Source organism: Anser brachyrhynchus (assembly GCF_964034855.1).
Source record: "Anser brachyrhynchus genome assembly, chromosome: 4".
Taxonomy (NCBI): domain Eukaryota; kingdom Metazoa; phylum Chordata; class Aves; order Anseriformes; family Anatidae; genus Anser; species Anser brachyrhynchus.
The window spans coordinates 55,958,499-55,983,880 of NC_137698.1; the positions used below are offsets into that span (position 1 = coordinate 55,958,499).

The 25,382-nt window shown below is 36.8% G+C and overlaps 1 protein-coding gene across 1 annotated transcript in view; it reads left to right on the forward strand.

Annotated features, from left to right (window-relative positions):
- LOC308193751 (uncharacterized protein) overlaps positions 1-25,382 on the forward strand; it is a 182,737-nt gene that overhangs the window by 60,390 nt on the left and 96,965 nt on the right. Inside the window, exon 5 of the mRNA XM_080588773.1 lies at positions 10,531-10,832. The gene's annotated coding sequence lies outside the window, so the exon portion shown is untranslated. The remainder of the gene's footprint in view (positions 1-10,530; positions 10,833-25,382) is intronic.

A 25,382-nucleotide genomic window follows, 5' to 3' on the forward strand; every position in this document is an offset into this window, starting at 1 on the left:
TCCCTGGTATTTAACTGTGGATTCTTCTTTCTAAGGCCAACAGTTCAAGTTAAGGACAAGAAAATGTGTTCTTGCTATTTGGGCCTTCCCTTTCTGCACTTGAAGAATGCTATCTATTAAAGCTTTGTACCAGAAATATCAGCTGGGTGATTTACCTCAGTCTCAAACTGTCAAGCAGCTCATCTAAAGACCTGCATGTAGTGATACAGAAGTGCTATTTATCAAAGCTCTGTGTGACGTTAGTGGTTTTGTGGTACTTGCTTAAAGCAAATCTGGCTCTGACTTGCCCAGAAATAAAAAACAGAAGGTTTCCTGGAAGAAAAGTTACATACTTTAAGATGGAAGACCATGAACACATGGCAGCTGAGGCAATACTTAGCTCAGATATTTGTTACTTTCTTTTTTTTGTGCCTAATTATCTGTGTTTTTACAACTCATGTCTTACATACTTTTCCCTTTGTTTTCTTTTTAAAGATCTTCAAAGTTAAGAACAGCCTACCATTCTAACTACTTCCTTGAGTTAGATACTTCTGCTATTTAATTTGAATACACATAGCTGTGTGTTTATCTAATTCCATTTCTTGACACAAATAAACCTGATGCAATTTAAAATATGGCTTAAATGTAAAAGTGACTGAAGACAGCCAAATAAACTTGGAAAATGCATCTATCTCCTTTTCTGGGAAAACAACCAAAGGCTTTTAGCAAACCTTAAGAGGTGCCTTTTATTTGATTACATACTGTAATATTCCATTAAGGAAACATTTTAAAATAGTGTTAGGAAACCATTGAATCTTACTAGGTGATTTCATCGGGACTTTGTGTATGTGAGTTTTTTAAAGTGAACTTGGAAGCATACAAAAGGGTTGCAGGGTATTACCTTGAGTCCTGTACCCCAGGGACACTTGAAGCCAGATGAGGGCCAGGAAAGGCCTGACACTGTGCACCCCCTTGAACATAAGAATGACAGCTGGAACAACCCCCTTGCCTGAATTCTTGGGCACCACACAGGTAACAGTGATGAATTGATGTTTTTTGCTTTATATTCCTCTGAAACCAAAGAAAATTAGACAACCACTGTACCAGCTTTGCATGCATATCTCAGTTGTACATACCCTTTCTTATTTGTAAGAGTTAGTGAAGGAAAAGAGGAACCTGAAATATCTATTGTGCCTGTGTCTGGCAATAAGATGCTTTGTCAAATGGCATCTGAGCGTGCTGTGATACAGACACATCGGCTTTGAATTCAATAGAGATCACTGACATGCTTCAGGAAAGCCACTCAACAGATGGTAAATTAAAACAACTTCTGTCCCCTAACAAGCTGGGATGGTTTTGAATTGCTGGCCTGAGGTTAAAAAAAAAAAAAGCTGTCAATTATTCAGACTGAATTTACATTTCTTATTACCACATACTACATTCCTGGGCAGAACCTGTTAGCTCTGAGGTGACCAACACACAGAGCAGCTTCTAAAGCTTGCCTGGGCTTTGGTCATGAAAAACTAATCAGTTGCAGTGTTTCTTATTCATAAGTTTTTTTATACTTTCTTGTTTGTGTTACTATGTTTTCAATTTAGAGAACAGTGAAAACTTTTTTGCAGACTATGGAAACGGATAATTTTGGATGTTCAAAATACCCGTTATAAATATCTAGCATTGGACAGAAGGGAGCCTCTTCCTCTGCTTGATGGAAATCATTCTTCTTATGCCTGATTTGAATTTTTGTGCATGTTTACAGCTTACTGTAATCAATGGATTATCTGTATAGCATTTGCTGTGGGTTATAGAGGGTTAATGTTCTTCATTGGTGTGTAAGTGTTTGCCTGTGAACCAAAAGGTTGGGAAGGTAGGTGTGTGTGTCCCACTCTTTAATCATCCACTGTCATTGTGCTGTGAAAAGGCAATGAGAAATCAAATCTGGGAGGAGTGTTAAATCACTTGTGGGAGACAGCATCTGGATGCTGTAGGACAGGAACAGGAGACATGCCTATCACAGCTCCTATGTGTTTCTCTTTTGAGACTTGACCCTCCACAGCCCTGGTACTGAAATGCATCGTTTAAAAAACAGAAGTTGCCAATCATTTCTAATTAATACTACTAGATAGCTACTGATTGAGGCTGAGACTGTGTATACATACACACACTTGGAATATCACTGAAGAAGGCACCTTCTTCACAAAGAAAAATAATAATAAAAAAAAATAAAATAAATATAAATATAAAATAAAATAAAAAAATAACCTTTGTTTACAGTCTGAATGCCACTTGCAGGATGATACCTCTGTTATTAGTCTAACTTGAGTTTTTCACCCAGCATTTTGCACATAACATTTATTTTGTACTCCCTTAGAGTAAGGGTTTTCAACTTTTTCCTTCTGCTGATCAAGATTCCACATAGTACCTAAATTTCCTTAGACCTGCATTTTTCCTGAAATGTTGAATTGTGAAAATTCAGGTTTAAAAAAAAAAGTAAAATCCAAGCACATGGCAGATGCTTAATTTGTCTACCTTTCTTAAAATTTATATCCTTAAATGAATGGAAAAACTTGGAAAAGCAAAAGTTTCAACCTGGAACACCAGACCTCTCAGGCACTGCTGAACAGCTGTTGTGAGACACCAAGGGGACTATGGTACCATGCAGTGACCTATGAGAAGGGAAAAGATGTGAATAAAAATGAATATAAACATCAATGCTGATGAGTAGAATTAAAGCTTGTTTGCAGACCATGTGGAAATATAATTTTAAGTTAAAAATAACTTGCATATATATGTAAATAGGAGCATATTCAGAATATGCAGAAGGGAATGTGAAGAGTTGTGTGAAGAAGTGTTAAGAATTGTACAAAACTGATGACTGAGCAAATAAAAAGATGCCATAAATAAGTAGTTATTAGGCACACTATGAAATGTTTAGATTATTGAGCTAAATGAAGAAACTGTTACTAACCAGGAATTCATTAGTTGGAAATAATAACATGATGTAGTGGTCTCTTAGTGTAGATATGTTAATATGATGTGAGCAAACACAAAAGGCTACTAAATGTTTACAGATCATCTTTGATATAAATAATGCTAAAAGAGGGAAGTATATAAATTGATATTTCAACTGAAAGCTATGCATCCACAGAGATTTATAGTCTCTAGAGAAAGCTATCTTGAAGATTCCCTATCTTGTAAGCACAGACTCTGAAAGAGTAATTTTAAATCCCAAATACCTCAATCATATTTTTAACTGCTGAAAACTGACATGGCTCTGCTATCAGTGAAGTGCTGTTCCCTTAAAACAGCCAAGAATTTTAGACTTCAGTTTGCAATAACCTTTAGCACATCTGTTTCATTGTGCTTTAGGGAATAAAGGCCTTTATTTACACTTACAGGGTATAACCAGGAGAATGAATGGAATAACAGTGCTTTATTTATACTTGTTTATTTTTCCTAGTCTTTTTCCATGAAGTAGATCATCTATGGTCATCTATGGAGATGCAGAAAGCAGTGCAAAGTACTGATTTTTTTTCTACAAGCAAAACACAATGTTTTGGCAACAGTTTAAATCAGTTTTCAGAGATGGTGAGGAATGATTATGTTGTTCAGTGTACTACAAATTATTGTAAGTTTCAGTGAATGATAAACAATACAGTACACTTGGTGGAAAAAGAAATCACTGTATTTTTTGGTTAAAATGCCTTTTTTTTTTTTGCATAGAAAAATTTGGCTGTGCAAACCAGTAGGAGTAGCTTGAAGTTTATCACCCAGTCTCTCTGGGATTATACCTTTAAACCCATATATCTTCTAAGCTCTGATAATGTCATGCGTTTTCGTTTGAATTATTGGAGGAGAAAAACTTTACAGAATATAAACCATTCTAAACACTTTTCTGAAGTGATATCCCATTTCATGTCTTTGAACTGTATTTTAGGAACGTGTATTGTTAAAAGACAACTACATGTGCACTTAAAACATGGTCATATTTCTTCTAAACTCCCCAACGTTTTCTATCTACAACTGCAATAAGGAATTACTGAAAATAAAAATGACCTTTGATAGTAAATATCCATTATTTTGAATGCATCCTGTTATATCTGATCTAAATCCTGATCTGTGTAGGAGAGGCAGAAAAAGTAAAATTGCTGGGTGGTGTGGGGAAGAGGCCGTGCAAAAACGGGAGAGGTTATTCTAAAAAGCAAACAGGTATTTGACTTGTTATACCATGGGTTCTAGGATGACCCACTAATACTCATCTGAAAAAATGGAGTTTTAGAGAAATATCCGTTTTGCAACCTGATGTGATTCTTTTTTCATGTCACCATTCTTTTACCTAATCTATATTTTGCCAGTTGAGAAAACGAAACCCAGGGGAAGATCCAGATCCCTCTGGTTCCTTTTCTTGGTTTTGTGTATAATTGCATTAATCAACTCTGATTACTGGAAAAAATACTTCTCATATCTGTGTTTATTGTTCTGCAGGGAGAACTGTTAAAGATCCCCTGAATATTTCGACATCGTCATTATTAGGAACAGACGTTATTTATTGTCATTAATGCTAACTGTAGGCAGAAGTACTGCATGAAGTCTGCAATTTTACAAAACTCTGTTTAGAAGGTTTGCAGAAATACTGAAAATCAATACTTTTTTACTGTAACTTAAAAATCTGTTTAACTCCCCCTTCGGGGTATTTCATATTTGTTTTGCAGCTTAGAAAATTTTTGTGTAGAGGCAACGTCTAATAAAAGTGAGAACTTTAACCTACCTCATTCACCATACCTTTATTGGATGTGTAGTATCAACTTGTGTGTGTGCTTCAAAGTATAAACTCCTCCAGTATAAAGAAATTCTTAAATAGTTACAAGCAAAAATTTAGACTTCGGATATGTACTCCCAACACAGGGAGAACGAAAGAAACATTGGCAGTGCTAGGTTAAAGGTTGGACTAGACTATCATAAAGGTCTTTTCCAAACTAAGTGATTTTATAGTTCTATGTCAGATAACAGAAATGGGGCAGCTGTTGGGAAAATATCTGTTTAGGAATAAATTTGAACATCTGGGGTCTTTAACTCATCTGTATGAGGTTCTGTGTTCAAATCTTAGATATTTTGCCTGTTCATTTCACTTTCATAGTGTTGGGCTGAAGATATTAGAATTCATTCACTTCACTATCTTGCTCACGTCTGGCTTTTTCAGATGCCTGATCACATTATTCATCTACTCATCTATGCCCTTAGGGGAGGAGCTGAATGGGAAGGACTGAGGATTCCATGCTTTTGACTTTTGGATGGTAGTTCTGGTTTACATTTAATCACTTTAATCAAGCTATTTGCAGGTGCCTGGGCAGAAATTACTTGATGGCTACATTTCCTAGTAAGCATAAGTGTGAAGTCTAAAAAACCAAGTTTTATATAAGTGTACTTTCCCTATGAAAAAGACAGAAAATATTCAAGACTGCACTTCCATATCTATTGCTGTATGACTAAACTTGAAGATATACTTGGATCTGTATCTAACTATAACAGCTAGGCTTTTTTTTGGCACTGCATCTTGATTCTACTTATAATCACAGGATGGCTGGGGTTGAAAGGGACAGCTGAATGTCATCTGGTCTAACTCCCTCGAGTGACTTAGAGTAGGTTTCCCAGGACTGCATCCAGATGGCTTTTGAAGATTTCCAGGAGGTAGACTTCACAACATCTTAGGGCAACTTGTGCTGGTGCTCAGTCAGCCACACAGTACAGAAGTGCTTCCTGATGATCAGAGGGAAACTCTAGTGTTTCAGTATGTGCCCACTGCATCTTGTCCTGTCATCATTAATGAAGAATTTAAAACAGATTGGACCAGACTGATCCATTGGTATGCTGCTGTTGTTGGCCTCCAACTATACTTTGTATATCTTTGTTCACCATACTCTGGGACTGGCCATTCAGCTAGTTTTGTCTACCCCACTGTCTTCATACCCAGCCCATATTTCAACAGCTCTTCCATGATTATCTTATGGGAGACAGTAAAAAGCCTTACAGAAGTCCGGGGAGACTATATGTGCTACTCTGCCCTCATCTACCAAGTGAACTATTTCATTGTAGAAGGCTATCAAGTTGATCAAACATGACTTCCCCTTGGTGAATTTAACTACTCTCAATTGCTTCCTTGCCCTTTGCATGCCTGGAGATGGTTTTCAGGAAGAGTTGCTCTATCACCTTCCCACACACTGAGGTGAGGCTGACTGACATGTAGTTTCCTGTGTCCTCCTTCTTGAAGGTAGGAGTGATATTTGCTTTCCTCTAATCCCAAGATACCTCAGTTGCCACAGTCAAAGACTGAGACTGGTATCAAAATATCTGCCAGCTTCCCCAGCAGTAATGAGTATATCCTATCAGGGCCCATAGACTTAAGTATGTCCAACTTGCATAAGTATCCTTAACCTGATCCTCTTCAACCATGGTAGTTTTTTCCCTCCTCCGGACTCTCCCCACAATCTTTGGGCCTGGATTTCCTTGAAGGCTGGTAATGTCTTCTCAGAATAAGGTGAAGAGGGCATTCAATACCTCCTATGCAGTTCTGTGGCACTGGTGTACTTATGTGTATGTATAGGAGCCTTTCTTGTTGCTTTTGATATTCCATATCAGAGTCAACTTGAAGTGGGCTTTCATTTCATTCAGTGAATGAACTTCTGACCCTCTTAAATGAAGGACCTGTATTGCTTGTATCACTTGCAAGAAAACATATTTAATGAAATATGTAGATCACTTTCTTGTACCTCTGTTAAAGCTAACCCTTGCTTTATTGCTCCCTGTAGACACACGAGCTGTGATTATGAAGAAAAAGTGTATAAAGAGCTTTTAGTCAAATGAATGCCTTTGACAGATATTGATTTAACATAATGCACTTACGAATCCCATATGCTATTAAGAGGATGTCTTCAAAGAGGTGAAAAAAGATAAACCTAGAGAAATGTCACTTATGAAACTGAAAAGAATCATAATGACTTGCTGGTCAGGAGCATTAAACAATGTAAGTCACTGAATAAAAAATTGTTGACAGCTATTTGTGATACTGTTCTTATAATCAGATTCCAGAAATTCTGAAATGAATGTCCTCTTCAGTGGCGTAAAAATGGTATGTATGGTTACTTCCTCCAAAAGGAGATCTATTTATCACAGCAGCTCTAAAAATTATCAGGAACTGTTGTCTACAGTAATGAAAGTTTCAGTGTTCACTCTAGTCATACTCTGGAAAAGACCGTTCTGTCTCTACAGAAGAAAAATGTGAAGGTATCTTTAGGTAGAAGGTCAGAAGACTTGCCCATCTGCTTCTCATAGTGGCTCAAGAAAGGATTTGGAAAAATGCTATAACAGAACATAACTCTACACAGAACTGATCATCTTTTAATGCACACATAAAATGAGAAAAACTGAGTATATTTGCTACAAAATTCCTCTTACAATGCAGCCCTGCCTCTTCTTCTCAGGTGGAAAAGCATACTGTCATGTTTGAGAAATCATTATCCCTAGAACAAACGTAAGATCTCTGCTTCATGAGATTCAACTTTTGGTCTTTTTGGAGGGTTGCTGGTCAGTGGTAAAGGAGGGAAGCAAGTTATCTCCTTTGTTTGCTGTCTGTGTCACTTGTTGCAGCTTTTACTTTTGTTATTGAAAAGTGGCTATTAGGATAAAGTTCAGAATATGGCATTTAGATGGTTAGTGAGTCTTTGTTATGGTTTAATCCAGTATACAGCTAAATACCATGCAGCTGTTTGCTTATGTCCCTCCACCCTGACAGCCTAGCCCTCGCCCTCCCCCCATAGGATGGGGAAGAAAAGTGAAAAGTACAAGAAAACATGGGTTGGGATAACGACAACATAATAAGGAAGAAGAAGAGAAGAAACGAACAAAATAAACAAAAGTGATGCACAGTGCCATTACTTACCACCAGCTGACTGATGCTCAGCAAGTCTGTGAGCAATGCCTTCTCCCCCTGGTCTTGAATGACTCCTGCAGTTTTTGTTGTTCAGCATGACCCCGTATGGTAAGAAATATCCCGATGGCCAGTCTGGATCAGCTGTTCTGGCTCTGTCCCTTCCCAGCTCTTTGTGTACCCCCAGCCTCCTCGCTGGTAAGGCAGCACAAGAAGCTGGGAAGTCCTTGATTCAATGTAAGTACTGCTGTTCATCAACAACTAAAACATCAGTGTGTTATCAACACTATTTTCCTCCTAAATGAAAAACACAGCACCATACCAACTACTAGGAAGAGAACTAACTATCTTACCTGAAACTACGATGCTTGGATTTTATCCTATCCACAAAAGAAAGGATGGGATGTATGGAAAATGATGGTATTCTAGAATAATTGCAGCATAAGGTTCAAGAGACTTATTGAATAAATCTATAATTAAATGAAACATTTATAGGTACAGAACTGTTTCTGTCTACCGCACTCATTTATAAACTACATAGTGTCTGATACTTGAAACTTTTATGATTTAATTTCTTTAATAGTGCTGTATACAAGAACAGTACGTTTACTGTTCTTCAATACAGAAGAATTGTTAGCACAAACTAGCATCAATGTTGTCTGTGAAAAATCATATTTCTTATTGTTTTGTTAGCTGAGGATCTAGGATTGATTTGTGCTCAGTGATGTATCATCCCTGAGACAGCGTGCAAAGTGGGTACATGTTCATTTAGAGCTCTGATACATGAGCTTGATGAGAAAAGACAGGTATGAATTAGGAAAAGGTCAAATCCAAGAGGGACCAAAATGCTATAACAGTGTGTGTACACGCTGAATACATGGGAAACCTTGTATCATCTATATATACACATATATTTACACCTATAAAATTGAAGCACTCCAGGAGCTGCAGATGCTTGCTGCATCATAAGCTTTAATATAAGGCAGAGTCATTCTGGGTGACTGAGTGCCTCGCTGAAGAGGGACAAATGTGAAAAAGGTGAGGAAAAACTTGGGAAATAACTACCGTAAACTTCCATCATGCCCAGATAGAGGGGGTTTTGGTAGTATTTGTGAGCTAGATTTCTGTGTCTTGTAGCACCCAAGTATTTGTTTATATGCATGGAAGTAATTGAGGAAAATGTGTATATCAAGATATACGATCTCTAAAAAGATAGTATTTTCTGTCAAATTAGCTTGTAATTTCACAGTACTTCAATTTTTTTTGTTTTATAATTGGAAGATTAAACTGAATTTCAATAGAACAAGACAAGATACACGTTGCTGCACAACTGCTGCCTTTAAAGTTACTAAAACTTCAAAAATCAGTGATAGGACTAGTATTTCTGATCTAAAAATGACTGCTAAGGATTCTCTAGAATTCAGGACCTTCATTGCAGTATAATGAAATCTTCAGTTACTTCATTGATACTAATAGTGTATCTTTTGTTTTCAAGTCCTTCTTCCTATTCAAATCCTAGAAATAACACTATTTAGAGGACTTGGTCTGTGGAGAGCAAAGGTGAATTTTTTCTGGATTAAAATAACAACAAAACATGAAAATAAATTTACTGTGCTGAGAATCTATTACAAGACAAAATTTTTGCAGGCAGCCTGACACAGGAGCATACTGAAAATGCAATGCCTGCATTAAGATCCTGGACATGTATCTAACAGGTAACACAAACATTGCTCCCTGTGCTGCACTCCTCATTGCTGCTATATGACCTGGTTACTACACAAAGGAAGCAGATACATGTGAGGGGATCATAGGCCCCTAAAACACATCCCAGTTTACCTGGAGGCTTTGAAAGTTTCACTCCATGAAATGAATCTACAATATATATAAACAGAGTCCTAAAGCCTAAGTGATGCTCAGAGATGGTTGAACTTTTATGCTGCACCTGCATTCACTGCAGGTTTCTGGCAACGTGTTTTGAGCTTGGTGTCTGCGTGCTAGGAAAATTTGGCATGAAAGCAATTTTTTATGTGCATACACTTGGTCTGTTTTTTGTGTGCAAGCATAACGTGTTAATTGTTAAGTATGTGTTTGTATGCACACTCTCAACAGGAAGCACTTCAAACTGTGTGTTTGAATTCTAAGTGTTTATGGAAAACAATGTTGATACGGGGCAGGCTACTGTGAGTAGCCATATTAGAGTAATGTGAAAGGGGGAAGCTTCTAATCCTTAAGTTAAAGGACTGCCTACAGTCAAAAACAGTAACAACAGCTCTACTTAATATTGACAATGTCAGGCTTTACTGGCTGTGAGATCAGCAGGTTTCAGGTTACAACTATTAACTACAGAATCATAAATCATAGAATGGTTTGAGTTGGAAGGGACCTTAAAGATGTAGTTCCAACCCCCTACCATGGGCGGGGACAGCTTCCACTAGACCATGTTGCCTGAAGCTCCATCTAATCTGGCCTTGAACACTTCCAGGGATGGTGCATCCACAGAATTTCTTCCTAATATCTGATCTAAACTAATACCTGATCTAAATCTACATTTTTAAAGTTTAAAACAATTGTCCCTTGTCCTATCACTACACTTCCTGACAGTGTGTCTTTACCCTTGTTTCTTGTAGGACCCCCTTGAGTACTGGAAGGCCACAATGCAGTCTCCTTGGAGTCTTCTCTCTAGGATAAAGAACCGTAGTTCTCTCAGGCCCTCTTCACAGGAGAGGTGCTCCAGCCCCCTGATCATCTTTGTGGCCATCCTCTAGACCTTCTCTAACAGATCAATGTCCTTGTTCTGAGAGCATCAGAGCTGGATCTCTTACTCTACATGGGGCCACATGAGAGTAGAGTAGACAGGAAGACTAACCTCCCTTGACCTGCTAGCTACACTTCATGTGCTGCAGCCCAGGACAGGAATGGCAAATCACAGGTAGGATTTATTCTAATATATTTTAAAAATGACACAGATGTGAACTGTCTTAACTACTTCCTCTTACTGTTGCAACATTTTGGTGATATTACTGGTTACTTTCATGGTAGAATAAAGTGATGTTTTGTGCTTTGACAGTTCTTCACAACAAGGCAGGGTGCTTGGGTTGAATTGAGTTGGTCTAGGGTCTGTAATGCGTTGTTTTGCTTTTCAGAGATTCAAGTCTGACTACTTTGTTTAAAAATGTGCTTCAAACTCTGTTTAGCGAAGGTTACTGCTGGTAGTATGGAATCAAGTTATTTTGAGGCTAGGAAAGTCTCAGCTGAAGTATTTCTCACTGATTTCTATGGTAGAAATCTAATGGATATCAATGAGTTCAAACGAATTCAAAGTGGTGTTCCAGTGTCCTTGAAAAAAACATCCACTAGCCCTTTCATTGTAATGTATCTCTTTGAGGCAACATACATAGAAGGTTTATTTAGTTCAGCCAAGTTGCATATTGGGTATAATTATTCCTTTAAGTCCACAAGCCCATTAGAATACAGTGAAAGAACAAATTCATTAACTAATATCTATATAGAGAGATTTTATGCTTTTATGCATGATTTGAGGCCATTCAAAAATATGTTGCGGATATCAAGCAAGCTAATTGTGAGCTGAAGAAATTGGTGTCACTAATCTTGGAGTAAGTCACTACTGATTATGAAAGCATCTAGATTAAAAATGGGGCAATCATTGAGAGGTACTTACATCCCAAAATACTTTCATAAGTACTCACAATATATAAGAAGTATTTGCAGTACTTCACATAGATATTTTTGGATCTGTTTTGGAAATGGGTGAATAAAAAATAAAATAGAGTAGTAATTATAATTCTAGTAGAAGTAGAAAAAGAATTGGGTTCTGAATTCCTTTTTGTCTAGTTTTAAACCTTATGGCAGTGTCCTAAATTACTCTTTGGATTGATATCAAGAGTATTCTGCCACTGAATACTGGAAGATGTCTACTTGGTCAATGGATGATTTCCAAACTTTTTGGGTAATGATTCATGTAGTTTTAGAACTGATACTTACTGAACCAACACTAACACTTCCAAAAGTGCTTATTTTGTCCTCACCCTGAACTGTCTAGAAACAAATCTTTATCAGCATGGAAGCCAAAGGGAAATCTGCATAACAGTGTTCCACAGTTAAAAAGCACTCTTTTTTTAATTTTTTTTTAATGATGGACACCTTTACGGCGCAGACACAACTCCCCTATGAGAAATTCATCTAGTTAGGTGGAATTGGGAAACATGGACACATAAAAGCTTGCACAGGTACACACCTTCCTGTTGTTGTATCAGGATTGCCCTCCTGTGGTGAATGTACAAACACTACCAGCTTGTTATAATTACATTCTGCTACAAATTCTATTTATTTATTTTTATGTGTAGGTTGAGAATTAGCTTGCAAATGATGTTTGTTGGGTCATTGTGCAAGTCAAATGTTATAAAGTAGATGCATCTACTCATAGCTTGAAAACATTCAATGAACTAGAAGAATGGAACCATTCTCTTGGGACTAAAGAATTGTGGATGCTTTTCTGTTGTTTACACTTAAAATGTCTGCATGTGCAAATTGTGCAATACTTGCATATATAATCTGAAAACAGATTTTATTTCTAGAATGATTCAAAGAAACAAAATGCAGTTCCGTTTGATAAGGTGGAATTTCTAATTACCTTATAACATGGGATCATTTATGCAAGAGACTATTGTATGTCAAAGTTATGTATCAACTGGATGGTGTTCTGGGAACTTTAAGAAGCTTATTTCATAGTTATTAAAAAGCTAGGAAGAAGTGCTGAGCTCTCTAGCTTAATTTTTTATGTTGCTGTATTAGAATTTGCAGTTCTGCATGTGATTTATGATACAATGGTTTCTTCTTTTGTAATCTCTCTACTGCTCTCATTAGCTCCACCTGTTTCTCCCAACATAAACATATGTTAATATTAAGGATTGTAATCTGTTTTGCTGTATTGAAAGGATTTCAAATTAAAAAAATATGTGAATGAGTTAGAGCTAAAGGAAAAAAAAAGAGCATACCAAACCTCAAAATAATAGTAATTACCACTGCCATCTACATTACCATCAAAATAATGATCATAGACTGTTATTTGGCACTGAGAAATTGACTAGCCACTAGTTAGAGTTGAGCAAAGTGAATAGGTAGATATTTTTTTGATCTTTTCTAGAAACAATAAAAAAAAGTCCAAATGTTTTATACTGAAAGGGTTGTTAGGCATTGGAATAGGCTGCCCAGGGAAGTGGTTGAGTCACCATCCCTGGAGGTCTTTAAAAGACGTTTAGATGTAGAGCTTAGTGATATGGTTTAGTGGAGGACTTGTTAGTGTTAGGTCAGAGGTTGGACTAGGTGACCTTGGAGGTCTCTTCCAACCTGGATGATTCTGTGATTCTGGGATACTGAAGTTTGACCAAAAAGGCAGACCCTTGCCTGTGATTCTTGTTGTATTGCTACATGTTACTGGCCAACTATCGTAATTGTGTGTGTGCGTTTATACTTGTGTGCCCCATAACCACTCCCTCAATTTTGAAAGAAGAGACAGTGAGATGGGTAGATAAATAACAGATGGTAAGACTTTCAAGATGTGAAAGTAATTGTTTGTCAATTGCTTGTACATGTAATGTCTGTTATCTTGTTTTAGTGGATCACTAGACCAAATGATTCTTTTCTGTCAATGTCCTCAACATGTCAATAACTTTTACAATATGGCTCTTACAGTCTAGTTCAGCTGCAAGCAAGTCCAGTGCAGTAAATGATTGACTGGGGAGCTCAGCATTTGACTTTTTTTGTTGTTGTTGAATTGATAATATTAGGAAATGTAGATGGTAAATGCCAAGTGTTCTGTGGGATGAATGTGGGTACAGAAAGCTGACAGTTGATCTGTAGAAAGCAGACATTGGAACAGTTGGGATCTTGATCTTGTTCTGGGTTGATTGAATGATCTGAGTTCTTAAAATTCCAGATAGTCTTGAATTCTTCTTTTATATTAGAAAAGTATTTTGTCATTAAGTTCTGGCATTAATCTTTTAAATAGACAGATTTAACCTGAAATTGTCAGTATTTCTATTTTATTTTTCTATCTTACAATTTGGCTTCCTACAATTGTATTAAAAGCTATCATTCATTTAATTTTTCAAAACTGCATGAGAAACAAAATCTGACTTTTCTTGAGCCATGAATGATTAGCTACTGATAAATACTGTCTTTACAATCGTGTTTGACTGCAAGTCATTTTGAGCTTTGAAGAGGGGTAAACGTTCATACTCAATCATCCTGACAGATTTTTCACAGACAGTCTTTTCTGTAACATCATAACCTCATCTAAGTCACAGTAAAGACATAATAGGTAAGACAGAGGAAGGCCACGGATCTTTCTATATTCATTGTTGTTTCTTCTCAGAGATTTCTTTGTCTTTGGTGATTTTTACTCACCGGTGCTGAGTAGTGGGGATGTGGCAGAGATTCAAACAAATAAATTACATCAGGGTTGCATGTCTTTTTTGAGCTTGGCAAACTGGAAACTTTTTCTGAGGATTGTCTAGCTACCACTTCTATATGTGTTGGACAGAATGTCCAAGGTGAGGGAATATATATTTTAATTTAAGAATACAAGGTAGAACCACCACACTGGATTTTATGAGGTACTAAAAAATTTCACTAACAAATTTCAAGCAAAGAACTACTAAAGAAATACACTTCCCTTGAAATTAACAGAACTCGGGGACTTCTGTTTGTGAGTTCTCAGTTAATACTGAACTAGAACTTTACTCTTGTTTTTGATCTTCACTTGTTTGTAGAAAGGTGTGTTAGAAGGATCTTATAGCAAAACAAAAATTCTACAGGAAAATCTACCTCTAGAGTTGCAAAAACAAGCTAATAATAGATATTCTTTGAAGAACTATTTCCAGATTTTCTTGCTAAAGTGTTGTAGCACACTAATGATAGAACACTTTTGAAGATGTTTATTTCAAAGTTCCTTAAAATCTGTCCTGAGGGAATAGGGATGGAAAATGAATGAGTTCTGTATCTTCAGCATAGGGCAAAAGGTTTAGAATATTAAATATATATTTTTCTCCTGGAGTTTTCTGAGATGTGAGCAGCTGGGACTTAGATTTTAAGCATCAGCCCAAAGATAAAAGGTTGGAAATCACATCATTAAAAAATTATAAGCAGTAGGTTATAAATTTTTATCACTCACTATTGTTAATTAACCTTTAAAAGCTGATCATGTAGAGAGAGCCTGGGGTTTGGTTTCTGTGGGAACACTTTTTAGTAGTAATGAGCACCTGAGGATTCTTTTCTCTCCCAGAGTGAACATGACATTTCAATTCTCAAAGATGTGTGTGTGATGCCAGCTCCTTTCAGCTTTCAGCATGGCAAAAAAGCATGGTATTTTCCATATAGATGCAGAAAGGGCAGTGTTTTTCTTCTACAGTCCTTACTTCCTGCTTAGGCTGGATGTGATCCCAAACTTTCCATTTTCACATTCAAGAATTAGTCCCATGAATAGCACTCATTTTCAGAAGTGTTGCTGGGAACCTTTTGATGACATTTTGCCATCAGTAAGAGCAACAATGAAGGCTTGTAACAATTACTTCACCTTTACTCGCATCTATTTAACTCTATATGCTTGCATTATTTAAACTGGTTTAATATTCTATTTTATTCTTTCAGGTAACTTTAATTGCACTAGAATAAACACTAGCAATAATGGCAAAAGAATACTCTTTTTAGGATTTTGATTCAAGTTGCTTCAGGTGGTGCAGGAAGATCATTGGATTATTGCGGTTGTATATGTAGTATCATCTGGATCCTGCAAATGCTTTACGTGAGCTTGACCTATACTGAAAAAAAAGTCTTTGGACTGAAAGAGGCTAGAGGGACAAGATCAGTAACTTTTTCTTTAATGTACATAGACATGATTGTACATGTGAGAAGACCCTTTGCTAATCTCCCATGCCACACACATTCCCAGATTTGAGTGGGACCATGAGTGAGAGGAATAGTTTGAATCTGAGACTTGGGGTTCTTTTTCAAGCACTTCTTCATGATTCTCTTCATTGTGTGAGGCTCTCTTTCAAAATGCTGAAGTGTAGTTGAAGTTTAAAGAATTTAATTATAGTAGCAGCTACTGAGTACCAGCCAAAATTTTCCCTGTAGTCAAAGGAGGTTTTTGATGCATCTTTTCTTCTTCACTGTTTAAGAACACCTACTCTTTCTCAGCTTTTAAATTAACAGTAGCACATGCTGAAACAAAGTTTGAGAGGTTGGAGAGGCTTCGTCTTGCTTATAGCTGCATTTCTTTTCTGATAACTTCCTGTAGGAGATACTGTCGAAAAAGGGTAAGCTTGTGGTAAATCACTGAGGAATGTCCCTTAAAGAAGACCAAGATCAGATTTATTCTGAAGTGTAAACAAAACAAAAAGTTAATGGTGGAGAGCATAAACTTCTTCTCACTTTATTTCTGTAAATGCTCTGAAAGAATAGGAGAGGGTTACTACTACATAATATATAGGTAGCAGTAGTAGGGACAGGTGCCCTAGCAGTAGGGCATTATAACAGACTTGCCACACTTTGCAGATGTCGTTGCCAGTGCCATAAGAGCTGAGCTAATGACAGCGCTATGAATACTGACAGCAGCCCATTGAAGATACCTGCAGAAGTCCTTTTGGTCACATAGGCAGCTTTCTGTGCAACATCTCTGTCAGTGTTATATGCCTCTGTGCAGCAGCTTATTTAGCATGTTGGCAGGAATGACTTTTTGCATTTGGGGAATTGATTCACGTGATATAGATTACTTTTTCTAAAGTTTACATGAAATAAAATGTGTGTCTTCTCAGGTCTGGGCTTGCACTCTTGGCACACTGAAACACTTATTATTCAGATTTCCAAGGGCATTTCTATGCCTAAGTACAAAGATATTTTCTCAGATTGATAAATGCAGAAGATAATAAACTTATCTGACAAACTTTTTGGATGGTTCTTGAGTGGAAAATGCTAGAAAATAAACACACCTGACAAGGATCAAAGATTTTCCTTCAGAAGGCCTTGGAGACCTTCACAGCACCAGGGGATATCATCAATTGTAACCTTTCTGATATTGATTTTATCTGTCACTGGTTGGAAGCCAATAAAAACACTCATCAGTTTCTCATCTGCATATCTGTGCATCCATCTGTGACTTGCAGTGTACATGTTTTCTTCACTTAATGCATTTCCATGCCAGACACTATCGTGTATTTCAGATCCTACTTAAGTAGAATCTTAAGCTGTTGTCTGAAGTTGCCTTGTATGTGCTATTGGAAAAGTGATAGTGGTTGTGTGATGTGCTTTTTTCCTTGGCTCTTTTATGCTAATATAACCTGTAATCATTTAGCTGCTTATGGTATCAAGGGATTCTTGCAAAGCTACTGAATTAGTGAGAATTTTGTGGTCCCCCTCTGCAGCTGCAGACCTCACAACTGCTGAAAATGGTTTCTTAATGTCTCACTTCTGAAGACAATAATCTTTCCCCAGCTCTAACTTATATGCAGACTTGGGTTCTACATTTACTATTACTGAACTGCTGCTTTCAGCTGGGGATGGGAACTAGCTGGAAAACCAGAAATAAGGCAAATCCCCTTATTGCTTCATTTTTGTCAGAGTGAATTTCCTGCTAGCTGCCTCAAAAGTGATCAACTAAGATTTTTTAAAACTTAATCCATTCTAGGTTTTTTCGCAGGCTCATATATAGGATCTCCAGGGAATCTTTATGTATGGAACAAGAAGGAAAGACTGTCCTCTAAAATAGAACAAGATCAGATATATTTGATCATGTATGGTCTGTTCTTCCAAAGACAACATATACACAACTATAAGACAATTAGTTTCTTTATTCTATTCCTGATTTGGCATGCACTTATGGAAGCAGCAGAGGTGATTGATCTCAAATTTTGTTCCAGTGCCTGTTTGGGGGGTGTACGTAAACTGTGTAAGCAAAGATGGAAGACGGTGATCTCCGGCCACCACCATCTTTTCTCTTCTGCTTCATGCAGAAGGTGAAATACAGGTGGAGGTATTCTTTTTGTGACTTGCTAATATTGGTTTCCCTAACTGTAAGTGTATCAAGGATCTGTTTCATTTTTTTCCCCTTGCTTTATCTATAAACAAAACAATAAATGAACGGACTCAGTTAATTCCTCTTTGAATGAGGGAAGGTAAAGGCAAGTCTTGCTTATTTCTCCCCTAACAGTAAGAATTTTTCTTCCAAGTGCATGTCACCTGTCTGCCAGCTAGTGTTGTGACATGACGGTACATGGGTTATTGGTTTTCAGCTTTTCCTGGATGTCCATATGTGATTTTAATTATGGTGCTTTCTTTATTTTAAGGTCTTAGCTCTTTTCATGTAATGTTCATAAAGACTATTTCTGTGAAAGACACAATTTTCTTTTCCAAAACTTTTTTCTTACATAGCGCAAGACCTCTGTAATAACTACAGTAGAAGCTTTAAAATAGTTGCATGAAAGCAACCATCTGTGCTTCTTAAAGCTTCATCTCCCAGTACATGTGTGAAGGTGCACTTGTTTCATGCTAACCTTTGCTTTTATTCGACTAGAAAACAGAAATGTATTTAAAAGCAGTATTTGCTAAATACCATTTTCCTCTTAATTAGAGGTCACAGACATCTGAATTTGGCTTTTTTTTTTTTACTGCTGGCTGTAGGAACATAAACAGCCTTATACTCCAAGGTGTTAGTCGTACTATAGTCCACAGCGGAGAAGGAAGGAAAAAAACAAAACAACAAAACCTACCTGAGCCATGAGCTCTTGAGGTTGGTCTCAATTTGGGTATGTACAACATGACAAATATTACAATGTATACCAAAAGTTAGTAAAACTAGGCTGATTCTTTGCTGTTTCGTGAACGAATTCAGTGGGAAAATGTAGTATTTGTATTCTACTCCAAAACAGACAATGCATGTATGTACAAGTGTAAAAAAGCTCTAGGGAGATCTCCTCTGAGGTTTCGCATTATGTAACACAATAGTGGAAATCAGTTCTAGAGAAACTTAGTTATAATTTTAAAATGAGAAATTAGGGCTGTTCATATTCTCTCAGCCATACAGCCTTTTATTGAATTGTTGACAAAAACCAGCTGTACTACAATACTCAATGTCTTCCTTAAGAGATCTGAGAGCTGATGAAAGAACTGGCTTTCAGTTCTGTAAGATTTCAAGCCCATTTTTAGAACAAATTTCCACAGAGCTTGGAATTCCTCTCAATTACATTAAAGTAGTTCAGCTCAAGTCAACAGAACTGCTGCTGCAACTGTGGTGCAAAATGAACGAGAGAACCAAGTTCTGTGTTCATAAATCCACATTCTGGATTTTTAAGGTTATGCTTGAATAGTGAAGAGCTAGCCATTTCTATTGAAAACACAACCCATTTGGAAAAAGATGAAACCGAGTTAATCAACTTAATAGCAGTGATATTTTGACATTCAATCCGAAAGAAATTGAAAATGATCACTCTCTTACTAGACTGATTATCATAATGGTTATAAAATGGGCTTAACATTGAATAGTCTTGATTGGCTTGCAATAGTTTCAAACAGTGACATTAATCTGACATAACTACCAGTTTTCATCCTGTACAGCCAGTTAGCCCCATCAGATTATTGTAGTAAGGACAAGATAAAAAAGAACCTTTTTTTTTTTTTTTTTGGCTTGCATATTTACACGATTTTGAAGGCTAGTATCAGGAAATTTACAATATCTGAAAGAGATGGGAGTCACCCTTGAAAATATCCTAGGACGTACTACCCCCAGTTAGTTTTTGTTCCCTAATTTTCCATAAAATAAGGGATGAGAAAGACTATACTGAACATCAGATATCAAAAGCAATAGAAATAAAGTGACCCCAAAATCAAGAAAACAAAGATATCACTTTGTTTGGTCTTAAGCATTGTAGCTTGGCTAGGTTTTCTCTCTGAAGATTCACCTTGCATTTCTGTCTGTTTTATATGAGCAGCTCATAAGGTCTTTAACTAGTGACATCTTTCGTCCTTATTTTAGTGGAAATGGAAAAGATGGGGTCTGTGTTACATTAGGAAAGGAAGAGAATAATCACAACTGACTAGAGGAAAGCTTAAGGGATTCTGAAGACCCAATTAACCTTCAAGTGATGATCTGGCCTTAGGAGTAGGCCCCCTTTGTCAAGGAGAGTATCAGTCCATCTGACCCCAATAATGGAATGTGAAGCAAGTGCTGAAAGAGCCAGCTGAAACTATATTTGATCAAGGTGGGAAAAAAAAATTAGGATAGTGAAATTTTAGTTGTTTATCTAGGGCCATTGAAGACAAAAAAGAAAATAATAATTGGTTTTGCCTTACAAAATCGAAACCTGTCAAATGAGCTCTGAATAAGAGGTTATTGCACTTTTAATTACTTGATTTTACAGTGGCCATTCAATAACTGAAACACAGATGTACTCAACTGTTCTATAGCAACAGAATTTCAAATTATTTCTGCTCAAGACAATCACTGCTGGAGTCTAATATCTTAAGTTTTAAAGATCTCTAAAAGACTTCTATTTTGAAGTTTTGTTACTTAGAATTATTGTGTAGTCAACCCTGGAAGTAATACAGGGGGTACTACTATTGGGGGATCTTATATGGGAAGCTAGGACCTGAGGATTTTTACCCTTCTAAGCATACTGAAGGTTGAAATACACTGAGAATTACTTGTTTTATGTGTATTCACACGACCTGTTTCAGTATTACAGCCTCTTTATTAGCCAAGTCCATTAAATGCCCTTTTCCCAATGGCAATAAGCAGACTTTCCAATAAACCTGTGTAACCTAGTTTATTTCATAGCTCAGAGTGTGATGCTGAGATCTCATGAGGAGAGATGTGCCACTTTCTTGCTATTTTGGGAAGCACTATCTGGAGCATTTTACCAGTTTGTAACACAAACATGCTAACATTTATGCTGTTACCTAAAATTATTCACTTATCCACATTAACAATGTGGGTGGCCTATTTAGATGGGCTTTTACCTTTTTTTGTCTTAATATTTTTTTCCATTCTACGTTTTTTCTTCATCTGTTATACTTGGTTTTCTTTCACTTTCTCTTAAGATGTGCTTCAGATTACATCCTGTTGTATGTCTCTGATCATGTAGGAAATGCAATGAACAGCAGAGAAAGACTATGTGGGCGAAAAGACTGTATTCATAGGTCCCAAGGGTTTATTAGGATTTGACTACTTCTATTAGCACTAGAATAAGTATTAAATACTGAACAGTCAAGTAAACGAGAATTCCATGACTTATCTAGGATGACTCATTGTTTGACTGTAGCCTAAACCTCATTTTTCTGAAGATAAGTAAATGTTTTGTCTTCATAAACGGTCTTTGCACATGCATAAACAGTTTTCAGATGTATAGCACTGAGTATATGACAAAGCATTGAATTCTGAGTGTTTTTCTCAATGTGCTCGTACGCCGTACTTCAGAGTACAAAAACATAAATAGAACACCACAGGAGGCTTACTTGTCCAACTTGCTAAAGCTTCAAAACTATTCAATTCATTTATATAGAGATGACGCAAGTATAAGTGTTAAAGATCTAAATGAACTGATAAGACCGTTCAACTGAGTACAACAGGGACTACTGAGAAAGTGTATAAGGATGTTATTGGTCCTTTGTTCGCCTGATGTCATGTGACTTTTCAGTGACTTTTTTCTAAGCATTCAGAGTGGGGCATGTCATGATGTTGACCTACTCAGAATACTGTTGCTATATTTTGTTATAACAAAACTGTTTGCCGTTTAAACATAATGAGTGGGTCAGAGCTGAGAACAGCGAGTCAGAGCATAAGCAGTTGACTAGTCATTAGAACTATTAAAAGATAATTCCCTAGCTCAATCATTTTTCATAAATATTCTGAATATTGCTTTTACCACCATAACAGTTGTGTAAATTAACACTTTGGGAGAGCTAGGTTCTGTATATGGGGCCAGTTTCTCTGTCCCCACTTTCTTCTTTTTTCTTTAAGCTTTCTTTGTGATTCATCCCAGCCAATTTTAGCTGCCTAAATGTTGGGAGTCTCGTGTAGCTGGCTTCAAGACAAGTATTTCTCCTTGGGGTTGAGGGGATGAATAACTGGGAATTAATAGTTTTCTCATGACTGTTTAGGCTGTGTGCTAGATTATAGGCACGTAAATTTTAGATGATTAAGCTTAGCTAAACTTATGTCAGGAGGGTTCTACTGTTATTATTTTCATGTATTTCTTAAGAACAATGCTTTAGTAACACTGGTGAAACGATTTCCAGAAACTGAATTGCTGGTGATGAGTTTATTCTATTAGTTAAGAAATTGTTGCTTATTTTGCACCCTTTGTCCTGTTAGTTTTTCCTGCTGTAAGATGGAGCTTGCCTATTATCTTTGCAGAAATGCTGAAAGGGAGGGAGGATAGACAAGATACTAGAGGTAAAATATGATGGAAGGATAATATGTTTTGTTCAATCTAGAGTCTTATGTGCATTTTAGGCATTCATGTAGGATTGATGGTGTTACTCTGCTGGTATTGTTTTGCTTTCACTGCAAACCTTGAAAGTCTGTTTTACCTGTCTTGTAGCTAGCAGGGGGGTTTACTTCTTTTCTTCTGTCTCTGCAACAGCTCTTTTGGGGTGGGGGGTGGGGAGAACTGGCTAGGATGAATTTTTTGAGGCATGGGGAAAGAAATTCCTGTTAAACTGTGGCTATTGAATGGTCATAGGAAACTTTGAGAGAAGCTTTCCTGTTCAACTCAAAAGCTTCAGTCTTTATAGCTGTGAGAAATCATGGGATTTGTTTTTTAGCACTGTAAGGCACATAAATTAATAGGTCACCAAACTACAGCATAAGTGTAACTTTTAGACTATGTAGCATAAAGACAATGAGCTTCTGTAGTTTTGTTTTTGTAGTTCATGGTATGGCTTCTCTTCTCCTCCAGAACTTTTATATCATATAGCAGTCAGTTTATAATCTCTTTCCTGATGGTCTTGCCGAAAAGATTCTTATTGTATTACTGAGCTAACAGCCTTCTTGAGATTTTGTTGTTGTTTCTTTCAAGAAATATTGTATATTCCTGAAATAGGCTGATATCTTCATAAATCTGGGGGACATTTGAAAAAATCCTCAATAAAAAATGGTTACAGATGTTGGTCTTCCAAGCAGAAGAATCTTCATTGGAATGTGTGTCAAATGGGTATAAGAAAGGTTAAAAAAAAAAAAAAAAGTCAAAGGGGGGAATTGATAGGTAAGTGGAATACTTTTTGATTGCGCACTGGAAAAAAAAAATAGGAAAAGAAATAAAGATGATCTAGTTATGCTCAATTGCAGCAGCACTGAGACAGAAATGCAACATGTTACTCCCTGTAGCCAGACTTTTAAATAGCTTGGATGCCCTCCAATAATTTAAATGAATCTTTAGCATGACTCAAGGCCAGGCTGAGTTTTGCCAGTTTCACTGCAGGGAATTCCTTCCTATGTGAAGGTGACACTTTGTGGCCTGTATACTTTTTGATGTTGTGTGTCGTCTTGCCAACCAGTCATTTCAATAGGAAGATGGTAGTACTTTAATATTACTTCCTATGCTTTATGTAAGGTTATTGCATGACTGAGCTTGCAAAATGACTGTGGGATAAAATGGAAAAATATTGAGTTATTAAACTTGTCCTGTTGTTACTACTAAATCACAGTGCTGTATACTTGGAAGTGTGCAGGGGAGTAAGTTGTGAAATTTGAGCTTCTACACAGAAGAAGAATTCCCTAATTACTGTTATTGCACATTGGTGTTATTTTTGTGCATTTCTGCCGTAATTAGTTAAGAATTTTGAGATGAGAGTTTTCTCCATATTTATTCTATTTCAAAGTAAATCTTCATCTAGAATTCTGTTTTGTAACTTCATTAAACAAATTAGATGGGTAGTTTTGGACCAACTCTGACAAAAACTTTGAATCACTTGGTCCAGTTTGAAACATTTATCTTTCACAAACTGCTTCAAATAAGTAAAATTGTCTATAAAAAAAAAAAAATCCTAAACATGCTTCTGCCTTTTTAAATACGTTGAACATACTTCAGTTATCAGGGTGAATTAGGTTTTGTCTGGGATGAATGCATAGCCAGAAATTAATTTCTCTATCTCATATATTGCCTAGTTTGCAAAGTGAGGGCACTTTGAATACAATTACATCAGCTCCTGGCCCAGAAGAGCGTGCGTCCACCACTAACGGGGCCAGAATGGGGACTGGAGCTGGGAGCGCCGTGCTACTGCTGTGATCTCTCCATGGTGCTGGAAGTCTCAAGACTACAAGGCCCACAGGGAAAAATGTTTCCAATTTCCATTTCCTGCCTGTTTGAATTAGGTTAAAGAAAACATCAAGAAAACAGTGCTTCAAATTATTTTTAATAAGTGTAAATTGGTGTAGTTTCCTTACTTTCAGATATTGCTACCAGTAGTGTATTACTGGTCGATATTCATGCCAGAAAACCAACCACAAGCTTTTTGCATGGTCTAAGCCAGTGGGATAGATCTGCTGCAATCTGCCAGCTATACTACTTAATAAAGTCTTTTTCGTACCTTAGCTAATAAGGCTCTCCAAAAGCTTTACTTTGATGGGGACTACAATAGTTTCTATCAGTTTGAAAAACAGAAAAGAATCATCTCCCAAATAGCACAAAGGTATAAGCAGAGTGAGTTAATCTGTTTATGAAGCTACATCTTTACCCTTCTTCTTCAGACAGAATTAAATTTACAGCTCAGGCAGGTAATCACAAATCTTCCCTCACTTTTGATATGGAATATTGTAGCTATTTTATGATAATGTTTGGCTGAGTTGATCAACACTTCTGACAGTGAGTTTTGTTCCCTCAAAATATCACATTCATGTGGTTACACTACTTCTATCCTGGAAGTGGTTGCCAATGACAACAACATTTGTAGCCAGGATGTGTTGATCTATCTGCAAAGCACTGTAAAGGAAACTTAGGACTTGGAAATGGAGGCTTTTCTTGGTCTGATGTTAGATCATTTGATGCTGATCCATTTACTCTATGTCAATATGATTGGCTGCCAGGTTACCATTCTGTATGTTTAAGTAGGTCTGAATTATTTGAAGTTACGTCATCACAATATATTCTCCATAGAAATAAACTTGGTGACCACTCAAACTGATGCTGTCAACGAGTTTTGTGAGCTTTCTAACTTTAATTGTAGAAAATTCAACCATTATTTTAAAGTTTTGTGGTTCTCTATGGCTGAATGTTAATTTTCAGCTGAACTTTAGCCTGAGTAGAAACAAGCAGGGTATTCTGGTTACTTGGAAGACTACTTTTGCATCAGCGCTTGTGATTACCTGAGCTAAATTTTGATGTATATGTGCTGTTTTTTTTTTTTTTAAGCATCACCTTTGCATAAAGGTAAATTGGTTAGAACTTCTCATGCTTGGTAACAGATCTTC